The sequence below is a fragment of the Neopelma chrysocephalum genome, unplaced genomic scaffold, assembly GCF_003984885.1.
Source record: "Neopelma chrysocephalum unplaced genomic scaffold, ASM398488v2 Primary Assembly neopelma1_89, whole genome shotgun sequence".
NCBI lineage: Eukaryota > Metazoa > Chordata > Aves > Passeriformes > Pipridae > Neopelma > Neopelma chrysocephalum.
The window spans coordinates 2,387,974-2,400,540 of NW_020897751.1; the positions used below are offsets into that span (position 1 = coordinate 2,387,974).

Here is a 12,567-nt window from a genome sequence, read left to right on the forward strand (position 1 = left end):
CTTTTGTTTGTGTAAAACCTTGGTTGTAGACTGAAATGATAAAAAGATGAACGTTTAGTGCTGGTTACAGATAAGAGTGCAACAGTGCTTCAGAAGAGACATGAAGTGTTTGAAGTTGATGAGAAAGCTGAACATACGTAAACCCAAAACCCAGCAACCCCTCAGCCCCACCTGCCAAGCTTTGTTTTTTGCTTCTCCCCTGCTGTGTACACAGAAAAAACACAAGAACACTTCAACAATTAGCAACAATCCTTTCACATCAATCACAAGTTATCCTTTGAAATAATGTGGATATATTAATTCTTCAAAGCCAGACATTGGACCAAATAATTTTTGCAAAGAAAGCTGTGATCTGTTACAGACACCCTTCAAAAGCCATGAGCTATGTATGAAAACAAGTGAACAGTAAGAGTTCAAAATTCCTCATTCTTATGAAGATGTGGAGAAAACACATTTAATGAAGTGTTTGTGTTTTTTAGGTTGGACTTTGCAAACATTCTCAAGGTGTCAAGATGAATTGTTCATCTGTTTAAGGCAGGAATGTTTTTTGACCATCTTCTTGGAGGATGGACAAAATTTGTCTCAAACTCAAAATGAGACATCAAAGATAAAAACATGCACATGGTGCTATGAGATAGGCATTTACCACATTCTCATTGACAATCCATCTTTTGGTGTGACAATGACTTGAAATAGAAAGATGTAGCTGTATTTTTTCTTTTTCCTGATTTTTGAGTGTAAATTTCTGAAGGCAGAACAAGGAGAGGATCCAATGTAGAAGATACAGCCATTTAGGCAAGGAACATGTTTTAAAAATTGGAATTTTAGTCATGCTGACATTCTGGATGAGGCAGCCTGCTCTACCATATAAATGATATAATTCACTGGTGTTACCATCAGTACTTACCAGGACCACAAAAGCTTGGAGGACACTGTAGAATCCTCTGTCACAAAACTGCAGGCTGGATAAGCCGCTTTACAAAATGGACAGATTCCGTTAATTTAAAATTTAAGACAGTGAATCACTCATTTTGGCACTTGTTTAGCATGTGCTAGAAAAACAAATTACATTTTTTGTTCCTGTCAATGGCTGGCTTTCATAGCAGCCACTAGAGACCGAAATCCCCTGCTGAGTGTTTGCTGGCTTGTTCTCGATATCCATCACTCTTCATCCCCTGTAAGCCTGACTCTGTTTCAAGCAGAATGAGGTCAACCTGACCTAAGCAGGACATATGAAGCCAAGTGTTTTGGGAATCTCCTCCAGAGCACACTCAAGTCATCAAGCATCCTTCTGCTGCCTGCCATGGGCATTAGATCAGGCCTTGAATAACTTAGTTCCTGCAGAGAAAAATTCCTCTGTGATCTTTGGCTTTATAAACAATACCTTCTACAAACAGTCTCACTCCAGAGAACACTATTTTACAAGACTTTATTTTCCCCTGCTTCTTTTACCTTGATCAAAAGTATCGTATCATTTTCTATTCAAGTTGCCCAAAACATCATGAACATCATGGAAACACATTCCCCTTCCACAGCTCATTTATACCCGGTTCCAGAACATTCCACCTTGGGTCAGTTGATCATTTAACAAGATTCTTGTTATCTTTTATTTGCCAAGCATTATTTAGGCCTCTGTAAGAGCTTTCTTCCATTGCTGGCAGTCCCCTGCCACCTCCAATTCTATTTCACACCTCACAATCCATCAGGAACATGACAAATTCTCTTCTCTTCCTACTGGAGCTTTTTTGCTGCCATTTCATTATCTTTAGGTTGAATTGAAGCAGCACCGACTATTCCCGTGCATTTGTTTTTTTTCTGACATGTAAGGAAAACATACCTTGCTTCCATTTTCTTCCTTTCATAGGACATATGAATTTAAAATTTCACATTTATTTATTTGCTCAAGCACAGCATTTACCAAGTAAATTCTTTCTCGCATGTATTGTATAAAAACACAGAAAAAAAGGAAATTCCGCTTGCGCATGTAAATTATACAGATAAAAATTGCAAGAATTTGGTAAATATTCTGAGGTATAGAGCCATATTTTTACTTAAATACTTTTAAAAGGGCAAGTGAAAAGAAGTGGTATCTAGCTTATGGAAATAGATTCAATAGTAGCTGACGCTGTATTAATCTCCTCTCAAATTCATAATTATAAATGAGTTACTTTACAACTTTGTTCAACAACTTTTGAGGGATTCCACAGACTCTGGCATGACTGCATTATGCCATGACTCACAGCTAATTAATGTTTTCCAATTCTCACTTTCACAGAAATAAAATTCATGAATGAAGTGATTAGTTCCTAAAATAAGTTTTCCTTTCTGGTATTATAGAATCATTTTAAAACTGACCATGATCAAACTGTCAATGAGCTAATTAACATGATTACTTTGAATTTATTAACCAGAACTTGGTTATATATATATATATATATATATATATATATAAAAGTTATAGTAATTGGTGTTGGTTATATATATAGTCATTAGTTTCGGTTATATATATATGTTATAGTCAGTATTTTCTATTAATTATTTCATTAATTTACTGAGAAGGGAGGAAAAACGACAGTCACCTCTACCTTCCAGGCAACAACAGAGAAAATTCTTTAACTATTATTTGAAAAGCCATGGAATTATGTGAAATAACATTTTGAAACCTGGATGGTGCTACTTTTCCAGTTTGGGAGCACACTATCAAATCAAGACAAACAAAGTTCCACATGAGTATGCCAGATTCCATCTCTGTTCAAATGCTCCAATTTACACGTGGTAAAACTGCAAGAAATAAGATTTTTGCTGTTCTGACAAAAAAGCAAGGAAAAAAATTAATGGCTTACTATATTCTAATGTTAAGTTTGTGGAAATCTCAGTCAATGATAAGACTAAATCTAAACTCTACGAATGAGGAGTGAGAACAGGAGTTTTGTTTTCTTTTCACCCCTTCAGTTTATTAGTCATTCCTAAGAGCTTTGTCAACAAGTGACCCCATCAAAGGATTTCATGTCTCTTCAGACTGTTCTTACACTTCCAAAACACTACTGTAGCTCTTTTCAGCAGCTCTCTGCCAGCTCCTGAAGACTTTTTGTGCCACTTCAGTTTCTCTCTCCACCAAATGCTGATTTTTTCACCAGCTCAAAGGAAATTACCAATGCTTCAGCGAAATCAAAATATGCAAAACCTGACAGTTAAAAAACCCCAACCAAACATCTCCCTGTGCCCAACACATTTTGCTAACTGTTGAATTTGTCTTTATTTCCAATTTCAGCAGCTGAAATTTTCTATGTGTTTGTCAGCCATGCGGAAAACCCCGGCACCATCGCTTCATTTCTGTGCTTAATTAGCTGCACAAAAATGGAAAATCACCTCTCAAATTGCTCTTTGGCAAGCTCTGTTATTATTTTGAATATATTCCTCTAACAAGTACCAGCAGTGGTGTTAAAATTTCTATTCAGCACACGTTTATCTATTGGTGCACCAGAAAAAACTTTTTTTACAAACATCTATAAATTAGCCATATATTTCTTTTATCTACCAGAAGCAGCAAATCAACTATTAACTTCTTATCAAATCTCCCACAAATAAGCCTATTTTCTTATTGTGACAAGGCTTAATTCAGCTCTGAACACTCCATTTTGACCTACGTTGCCCTGAAAAAGTGAACCAGAGAACATTTGATTAAGTGGTAGCTTGAATGGATTTAACCTTTTTCACCAGTTTGTAATAATAACATCCTTTCCCTGTTATTTCTGTATTAGTATTAGAAATCCTAGGAATATTCTTAAAGTCACCTCTAGAATGTTTCAGTAGAAGTACTAATAACCTTTAAGAAAAATCCTGTGTTGCCCAAAACACTCTGAAGTAATATTTTACCATCTGCTTTCCTCTCCAAGAGCAATGGGGGTGATTATAATTCAATTACAGACGAAGGCAGGATAGGTGCAAGAGACATTCTTTCTTGTCTTTGCTAGAGGAAATCAGATCTGACTGTCAAGGGCTTGTACAAACGTGTAAAAACTGCATCCATATGTTATTTGCTTTTGCTTTCTTCCACAACAACAAACTGAGCAGGCTGAGCTGTGCTGTGCACTGTGCTGTGGCAGTCAGAACTTCTCATCCACTTTCAAGTCTTCAAGTATGTTTCCATTATGCTTCCTAATAAATCCCCAAATAAAGTCAGTCTGATGTGGTGGCAGACTAGTTCAGGATAGGTGCTTTCCAGGATTGTTGTCAATGTGCAACCTGGATCTTTATTTTGTTAAAAAAGACTCCACAAACATTGGTAGGGCACTGAGTATAAAACAAAGACTCCTGAAAGCTCAGTGCCAGCCTGTTCAGACCACAGTGTAGTGAACCACCTGTGTGGTTCTAGATTGTCTGTATTAGGTACTGTTTCTTTATCTAATATTTACTCCTTCAATCAAAATGATTCTCTGTGAACTCATCAGCATAATTAGAAATATAGGAGACATGTGTGGTCCTTTTTAAGTCACCTGGAACCTAATCCTGGCCTGTGGGATGTGTTGTCTGGGCAACCAACATTAAGCTGTCACTAAGAGAAATGCATTACCCAAAGGTACTTGCAGAAATAGGATACTTGGAAGAACAAACTGGTTACTGGGAAAATGTTGGTTACCTGAGAAAATGTTGGTTACCTTTGAAAACTTCGTGGTTTATTGTTAAATGGGATAATAACCCATATATCAGTAACACATTTGGAAAACCAAAGAGGTCTGAAAATACTTTTTCCAAAGTATCAGCTCCAGAGCGCAGCCAGTTCAGCAAATAATCAGATTTGAGGATGAAACTTCTATTCCCTAAGGAGAGCAGGGGATGGGAAGCATTTATCTGGTGACCATACACATAGTAATCTACACAAAAAGAACACGATGAGAAGGAAATCAAGAGTCTGTTGCCACAGAAGGGTGGTAATGGCATCATGGAGAAAAGCCACAGACACCTCTGACACATAAGAAGGAAATGTGTTCTGCTTAGAACAGGAGTTCACATTGTGTTTTGGGAGCAGCTCTCACATGCCCAAGATGATTCTTAAGGTATTTTCTGACAGCTATTTGACTGAGACTCCACTATGCTTAGGAATCATTTCTCTGGAATTAATGACATTACAAAATGAAGAAGACTGCTGAATACTATGTTCTAGCAAGATAGAAACTGTCCCAATCTTTCCAGCAGAACTCGAACTTTTCCAGCATTTGTGATAAACACATTAACTTTTCTTTATAAACGATGCCTTCATGTGAATGAAGCCCAGGACAAGCTCTCACTCCCACGCAGAAGCAGCAGTGCCAGACTTCCACCAGAAAAGCTCCTTATGTCACCTCTGCTCAGGCAGAGAAGAGAGTTTCACTCTCCAAGGAAAATATGTACAATATTCAACCTAGTTTGGATCAGCAGGAGACCTCTGGGGTCTTCTCTGCAGCAAAAGCTTTTGATATGTATACCCTGCCAGTAAAAACAAACATCCACCTCATGCCAGCTTTACTAACAGCACAGTTTTACAGAGAGAAATAAGACCAAATTGAGAGGAAGCACTGGAGACTTTCAGTGAGAAAAATGATATGATGTTCTTTCTGTAATGGAAACAACTCCCTTAGTATTCTTTTCAACCAGACTAAAATAAAGTAAGAAAAAAACCCTCTTTCTAATGACTCTCAGCATAGCTGTGAGACACGTTCATTTGTGAGGCAATCTGTGTAAGAACATGTATTTTAAAGCACGGAGGAGACAGTAAACCTTTGACAGAAAACAGTTCACAACTTTAACACAGCCAAACTAGTGCTCTGCCTGTAATAATGATAATCCTTTCTTTGCTGTTTCTTAAGCACCAAAGAAGGTGAATTACAAGGATGACTGACTCTTTGGTTCCTCTGTTTAAATATCTAACTGAAAAATCAAGCTGCTAACCAAGAAAGAGAGCATTAGCTTCAGGTCAATATACACACTACTGAGTATGGCAGGGTATTATACAAAGCAAGATTCTTATTATCTTCTTCTTAATTCTTGTGAATTTGCATCAAATTCAGCAGTATATATTTCTACTATACCAGTGGAATTAAGGTAAAAAAAGACCCTGATCCATTCAAAGAAACCCATTAAGGACTAGACCTTAAGATAACATTACAAAGTAACAGAAGTAATTTTTGCAGTAGCTACTTCAAATTTAATGTCAAATGTTATCATCATATATTTTAAAATCAGTTATCAGGTGCTTTCGTCATTACTGAAATAGTGTGTAAATATATATATATTCAAGACTTACATACCAATTTCAGTTGATCTTTTAAAGTAAATGCTCCTCAAACCTAATATAAAGTAGGAAAAACTCTAGACAAAGAGAGACACATTAACCATACATACCTACAAAGCTTCTCTTCTTTAATACTGGGAAGGAGTAGAGGGGAGCAGCAATATCTATTCTTACTTTTTAGCCAAGTCCCAGTAGTATATGAAAATCTGTAAAACACAAATAGTAAGAACCTGGTGAAAGTATTTGAATACCTCTGAATTAAATAAAATCTTTCTCCTTATTGGCTTTAGCAGTGAAAGAGATCTGCCTAATTCAAAGTCTGGCTTTTTGGTTTTCTAATAAGAACTGAAAAGATGATTTATTAAAAAAAACAAACCAGCAAAATCAGTGCCAGAATTATCAGAAGTCCTGAACCAGCACTCCTGCCTGCACTTCTCCACCTGGGCTGGGTGCAATCAGCAAATTATCAGCCTCTGTCTCCCTCATCTCACTGCCAGGAGAGCCTTGCTGACTTCCTCAGGAGAAAGAAACCAGACAACATAAGGCTCTGAACACAAACAGCCAGAAGAAAGGCAGAAAGGAGAAATAGAAGAAAACAAGTTCCCCACTTCCCATCTATATCTCATTCTCTCACTTCAGATATTTTTCTATCACATCCAGAACTGTGACTTCTCCCTGTAACTTGCCAATGAGCCTCCTCCATCCAATTGTGTTTTCCTGCCTTGCAGTCACAGCTGGGACAAGGCAGCACTTTTGTTTCCTCTTAAGTCTGTGCATACTATATACAGAGGAATTCTTCATTAATTTCCATTGAAAATAGAGTGGATGGCCTTTAGAATAAACCTACCTTGCCATAAGATGCTGAACTGGTGTCAAGCACAACCACAAGTCTCCACTGAATTTACAGCAATGACAACCAAGGCAAAGGCTCTTTTATTCTGCAAGGGGACAACCCTGTGACACCTGAAGTCTCAGGGAGTATTTTAGATCTTGTTCTCTAAGACTTTCTCCTGTGCTGTATGAAGCTTTGCACAGAGAAAGTTAATATTGACATAGAAAAAAAGTACAACAGTCTGTATTTTGAGAACTGACAGGGGAAAACTTTTGTCTTTTCCTGCATTTATTGAGTTGCTGCATTTGAGAACAATCCAGTTTTGTGCATTCTACATACCAAAAACTACTAAAAATGGTTTCATTCAGTTGTCACACTACTATGGCAAAACCCCCCACCCTTTATGACTAAATTCCAGTGAAAATCTCACAAATTAATTTCAAAGTATGCTTGCATAAATCATAGTTTGTTAGATCTGCAGAGCCTAGCAGTCCATGAAAACTAGTGATCCCAAGTTGAAATTAGAAAGTATGTACTAAAACCACCCCCGAGGCTAATGATTTGCAAACCACATGACACTACAAATCATTTTCCACTGATGAAACAAGAAACCCAAGTTTCAGAAGGACGAGAATCAGAAGGACAAACTCATGAAAGAAGGGTAGGCTTTCAGTTTGGCACCTTGGAAGTAATTGAAGAGTGCCCTAAAGTGCCCTAAAATGTAATATGATATAATAGACACCAATTTAAAAGACTACAAATGTTCTTCTGCAGTAAACTCATGATCATGAGTTATAAAATCCACAGTGTTCTGCTGCTTGTACTGCAGCATCAAAGCTTTACTTGGTCTCCAGGTGACGTTAATGAGGAGAATGTATTCTCACACTATCAAGCTCAATTTGAAAGAAATCCCAGCCTTACTTTAAGCTAAATCAATTTTTAGTTCTTTCACTGCTCCTTCTTTCTACCAAAATTAAGGAAAAAAAAAAGCCCACTCACAGGAAGTAGAGGAATAAAACCCACAGACCAGTCAGCCTCACCTTGATGGAAATAAGTGAAAATTAATGGAGAAATACTTATAAAATAGTAGGCCATCAAAAAAAACCCCAAACAAAACAGAACAAAAAAAAAAAAATCAAAAAACCCAGGGTCTACTGAAAACAAGTCATGCCAGAAAAATCAAATCCCATGATGGGATAATCACTGGGATGGAATCTGGAGAAATGGTTGACCACAGCCAGCAAAAGGCAATGTGACTTCACTGCACTGCCTTGGTCCTTTTGGGAATGTATTGCTGGCTTACAGCAGTCCAGAGGATCTTTGGAAATTCTCAGAGTTGATGTGTAACAGGGTAGACAAAGAACAAATTGTTCTGGTGACCTTGTTCATTTCTAGTACAAAAGTTCAGGCTTCCTTAGAGGTTAATAAAAGATGTGATATTCTAGACGTGACATTTTATATAGAAATATTTTTGGCTTAAAGAAAAACAGTATTGCTTGAAGCACATTGTTATAAAGAAAAGGAAGTCCACCCACATTTTTGTAAGCTAAACCAGCAGCAATGAAATTAAACAAACTAATGACCCCAATCAGTTATTTGAGAACATGGTTCCCAGGGAAAAAATTGTCCCGTTTAACACTAATGGACTGACCACACAGGCACACTGACATTTTGGCAGGTGACAAATAAAAAGGCTGTTTATATTATGTATTTCATCTAGGTACATTTTACACATATAACCTCAGGTGGTAATCAAGCTGACTCACATTTCCTACTGGTAATGTAAAAGTTTCTCCTATTTAGACAAACTGTAGTGTGCAGAAATTAAGGTTTCAAAAAGAGAAGACAGCCTCGGGGTAACACCAGTGCTTTTCCTCAAGGAGAGAGCAATCAGTTCAAGTCAGATCACCTGAAGATACATACATTTCATCCAGTGGAATGACAAAATACACACATAAGGAATTACTTAATTTCTTTATGGTAGCAGCACTGGTGTCATCAAAACCCAAGGTCATGCCAAAATTGCTGTCATAGGTGTGCATATACACGTGCACCCCCCCAAGAGACAGAATCTCGAATGAACTGAATTAAACACAAAAGAATGTAGAGAAGTAACCAGTTTTGGATTACATCTTTGAGAACAAAGTGAATAAATCAGGGATTTTCACCAAAAGCAGGCAAGTCTACACAATCCTAAAGAATGAGTAAATCACCAGTATAATGTACCATGCACTTATCCCCCAACAAGATTAGGTTTCTGTGCTGTAGACTGCTCACTGAGACATTTAAAAACTCTTCAGTTCCAAAGCCCAAATGTGGGCACAAAGAGCACAGCTCCCAGTGAAACTGCCCCCAGTCACCCAGGAGGTTCCCAGCCCTCAGGGATGATCATCTGGACAGGTACCTCCTTGGGCAGTACAAGACTCTCATCCTGGAAGGTAGAACTCAAGCAAGAAAGACACAGAACTTCCCCATGTGGCAGCCTGAGACTGTGAAATGCTCCTGCAGTGTTTATTGAGTACAAACTTCCCTGCTAAATGTGAATGGATCTCTGCAATCCACACAAGTCAGAGATGGGAATGGAAAACAGATTTACTTTGGAACAGCAGGAGTCACATTGAGCCACCTTTCAGTCTGCCTGAGCCACCCACCCATCCCTTACCAGGAATATCTCCAGATGAAAGAAAAAACATGTATTTCTTCCTTGTTCCCAGGCAATGTTATTACACTACACAGTGGCTCAGGGGAAGCTACAGCTTTTCTACACATCTCACATGCATGGTTGGAAAGCCCTGGAAAATTATTAAGCACTGGAGGAAGAACAGAGACTGACAGAAATGATTTTTTTTTTTAATCAAGTTAACAACCACCTCCTCCACTGGACAAGTAATGTTCCTTCAACACCTCATCTGAACAGTTAGTATCCAGCTTGCCTTCGTGCAGTCCACCCTGCCTAAAATCCTCCTGGTTTGGGGAGTCTATTTCCAGAGCAAAGAAACATTTTCTCCTCAGAAGTGAATTTCTTTTCTGCAATACAGCTTCTCAGTCTACATCCTCTAGAACTTCATAGACTAAGTAAGGGGACAACTTTAAGATTTCAAAACAGAAAAAGTAAACTCGGGTATTTAGTTGTTTACTATTTAGACAGTGTTGTAAGTTCCTCAAAGGGGCAGTGGGTAGCTGTGGAGGGTGGACTACTGCACTCAAGAGGAATCTCTGCTCCCAATTCAAAATATTTCAGGACAACCTTTTCCCACGAGTAGGCAAAGTTCCCAGGGAGCCACAGAAGAAAGTTCTGTGGGATTTCCATAGGTTCAGCAGTCCTTTCCAGACCTACAGCAGCTTGTTCACCTGGCAGCAGTGGAGGGAAGGAGCTGTGCTGTGCTCCATGTCTCCAGTTGCCCTTCTCAGGCTGTTGTAGGTGCCCAATTTTAATAATACAGACATTTATAAGCTGCTTTTGTTGTTGCTTTTTCAACGTGGAGAAAAAGGAAGGTTGCTATTGAGGATGCCTGACATGCAGAAAATTTTCTTTTCAGTACCTCAATTAGAACCTATTTTAAAGTTTCTATGCATAACACATCAGACTGACTGCTACAGAAAAGCAAGTCACTTCTATTTTAATATATTCCCCAAATAAGGGATAAATAATGAGACAAATACAAAAGTAAGCAGAGAGGCAAGCAATGGTGCTACCTTTGAGATGTCTGGAGGCCACAGATAATTTCTTGGGTGCTTTACCATGGGTGGAATATCCTTAGGCAAATGCTCTGATTACTCCCAGAGAAGGACAGATTCGGCTCTCTGATGAGAGTAAGTGGACATCCTGCCTGGAAAGTTGGGAAAGTGTGTGCAGCTTTATTTCTTCCCTCCTGATTTTATAACCTGTCACAATGAAGAATCTTCTATAACTTTGTTAAAACTTTTGCCTCCCAGAAAATGCAGATCAAGAAATGCCTTATGCTCAGCCATGGGGAAAACTGTAATGACATAAATGCAATGTAAAATGTTTAAAACATTATTAGTAGACAGTCTTTATTGGAAAACTCATGAAAATACAGAAAGCTGTCAGTTCTTGGACCTGAATTACTATAGAAAAAAATCCTGCCTGTTTTGAAAGGTATTCAGAGAAAGCTAACAAAACAGCAGTCTCTAACTCTTTTCTGAAGGAGAAAAGGAAAAAAAATCTGAAAAAAAAAACAAGTTAAAAATGAGTATTAAAGAAAGACCAGCACTGCCATGCAATTGTTAGAAAATGGATTTTGGGAAAGCACATTTCACGCACCGAGTTTTTTTGTGAAATATATTCTTCCACATACTAGGAAAACAGCTCACTTGACTTGATAGTACTTGATCCCCCTTGTCCCAAATATCATGAAGTGGTGCCCAATACTAGGATTTTGAATATAAAGTAAGGGACTTTTTTCTCATTCACATTCAGACTTTTATAATAATGGAAATTCCGTTTCATTGCTGAAATATCAAGAAGATATGAAAAACAGTGCAGAGGTTTTTTTGTGCCTAATTAGGGATAACCCAATTAGGTTCTTTTTCTGAGTTCTCTGAAGTGGCTGTAGAATCACACATAATGCAAGCATGAGGCAATGGAATAATAAACCAGAAAACAAAGAAAACAGTACATCATAAGGCCCCAAAATCTTTACCTGCAGTGACCATGGTAGAGCTGTAATCGAAATTTGGTGGAGGTGGTCTTACAACTGGAATGCTGAAGTTGGTGGCTAATTCAGAAATCTACCACCAAAGAAACAGTGACTTGGAGCAGAATTAATCTCACAGACAGAGAGGGACAAAGGCAGTAACACTTGCTGAAAATCAAAATAAAAACACACACAGATAGGAGAGGTCATCAGCCCAGGCCAGGTCAGACCCAGAGGCCAGGTCATCAGCCCAGCAATGCATGCGGTTCAAAGGGGTGTTTAGTTTCAGAACTGAGAAGTGAAGTGATTGGCAAACAAAAGCTTTGGAATAAGAATTAATTTCCAGGCAGCCTCCTGCCCCTGTACCAGTGACACCAGTCTGTCAGGGAATGGCTGATGCTGGGTTTTAATGGGGAGCGGTGAAATCTTGTGATTTGTGCCAGGAAAGAGCAAAAAGGTGACACATGTAGATGCTGAAGGAAGGTGAACAACACAGGAATGTCTGCCTGGAAACCTTCTCTTGCAGGGCAGCAGCTGCAACAGGGTACAACAGGGATGGGAATCCTGTTTTCATAAGCTGAAGTGTTCTCTGGAACCCAAACACCTGCATATCTGACACATCAGCTGTGAGAGGCAGCAGTTCTAGACCTTGATCCCTTTAAAGCAGAGCTCTTGAGTTTCAAAGGGACCAACCACTCCCCTCACCCCTACCAATCTGCTGAGCAGTGACACTAAATGTTACCAACCCTTTCTTGGGCATTTCAAAAATAGGAACCCTGCAGAAAGGCTGAGGCCAGAAAGACAAC

General features: G+C 38.5%; 1 long non-coding RNA gene across 2 annotated transcripts in view; it reads right to left on the reverse strand.

The window, feature by feature from the left end:
* Positions 1–2,696: 2,696 nt before the first annotated feature.
* Positions 2,697–12,567, reverse strand: part of LOC113972191 — a 32,871-nt gene continuing 23,000 nt past the window's right edge. The window contains exons 4-6 of one of the 2 annotated variants that reach the window (XR_003535791.1): positions 10,800–11,083; positions 6,382–6,477; positions 2,697–2,781 (exon numbers count right to left, since the gene is read on the reverse strand). This is a non-coding gene — a long non-coding RNA (uncharacterized LOC113972191). Of the gene's footprint in view, positions 2,782–5,348; positions 5,467–6,381; positions 6,478–10,799; positions 11,084–12,567 lie in introns of those variants that run through there. The other variant, XR_003535792.1, reaches the window with a different exon arrangement.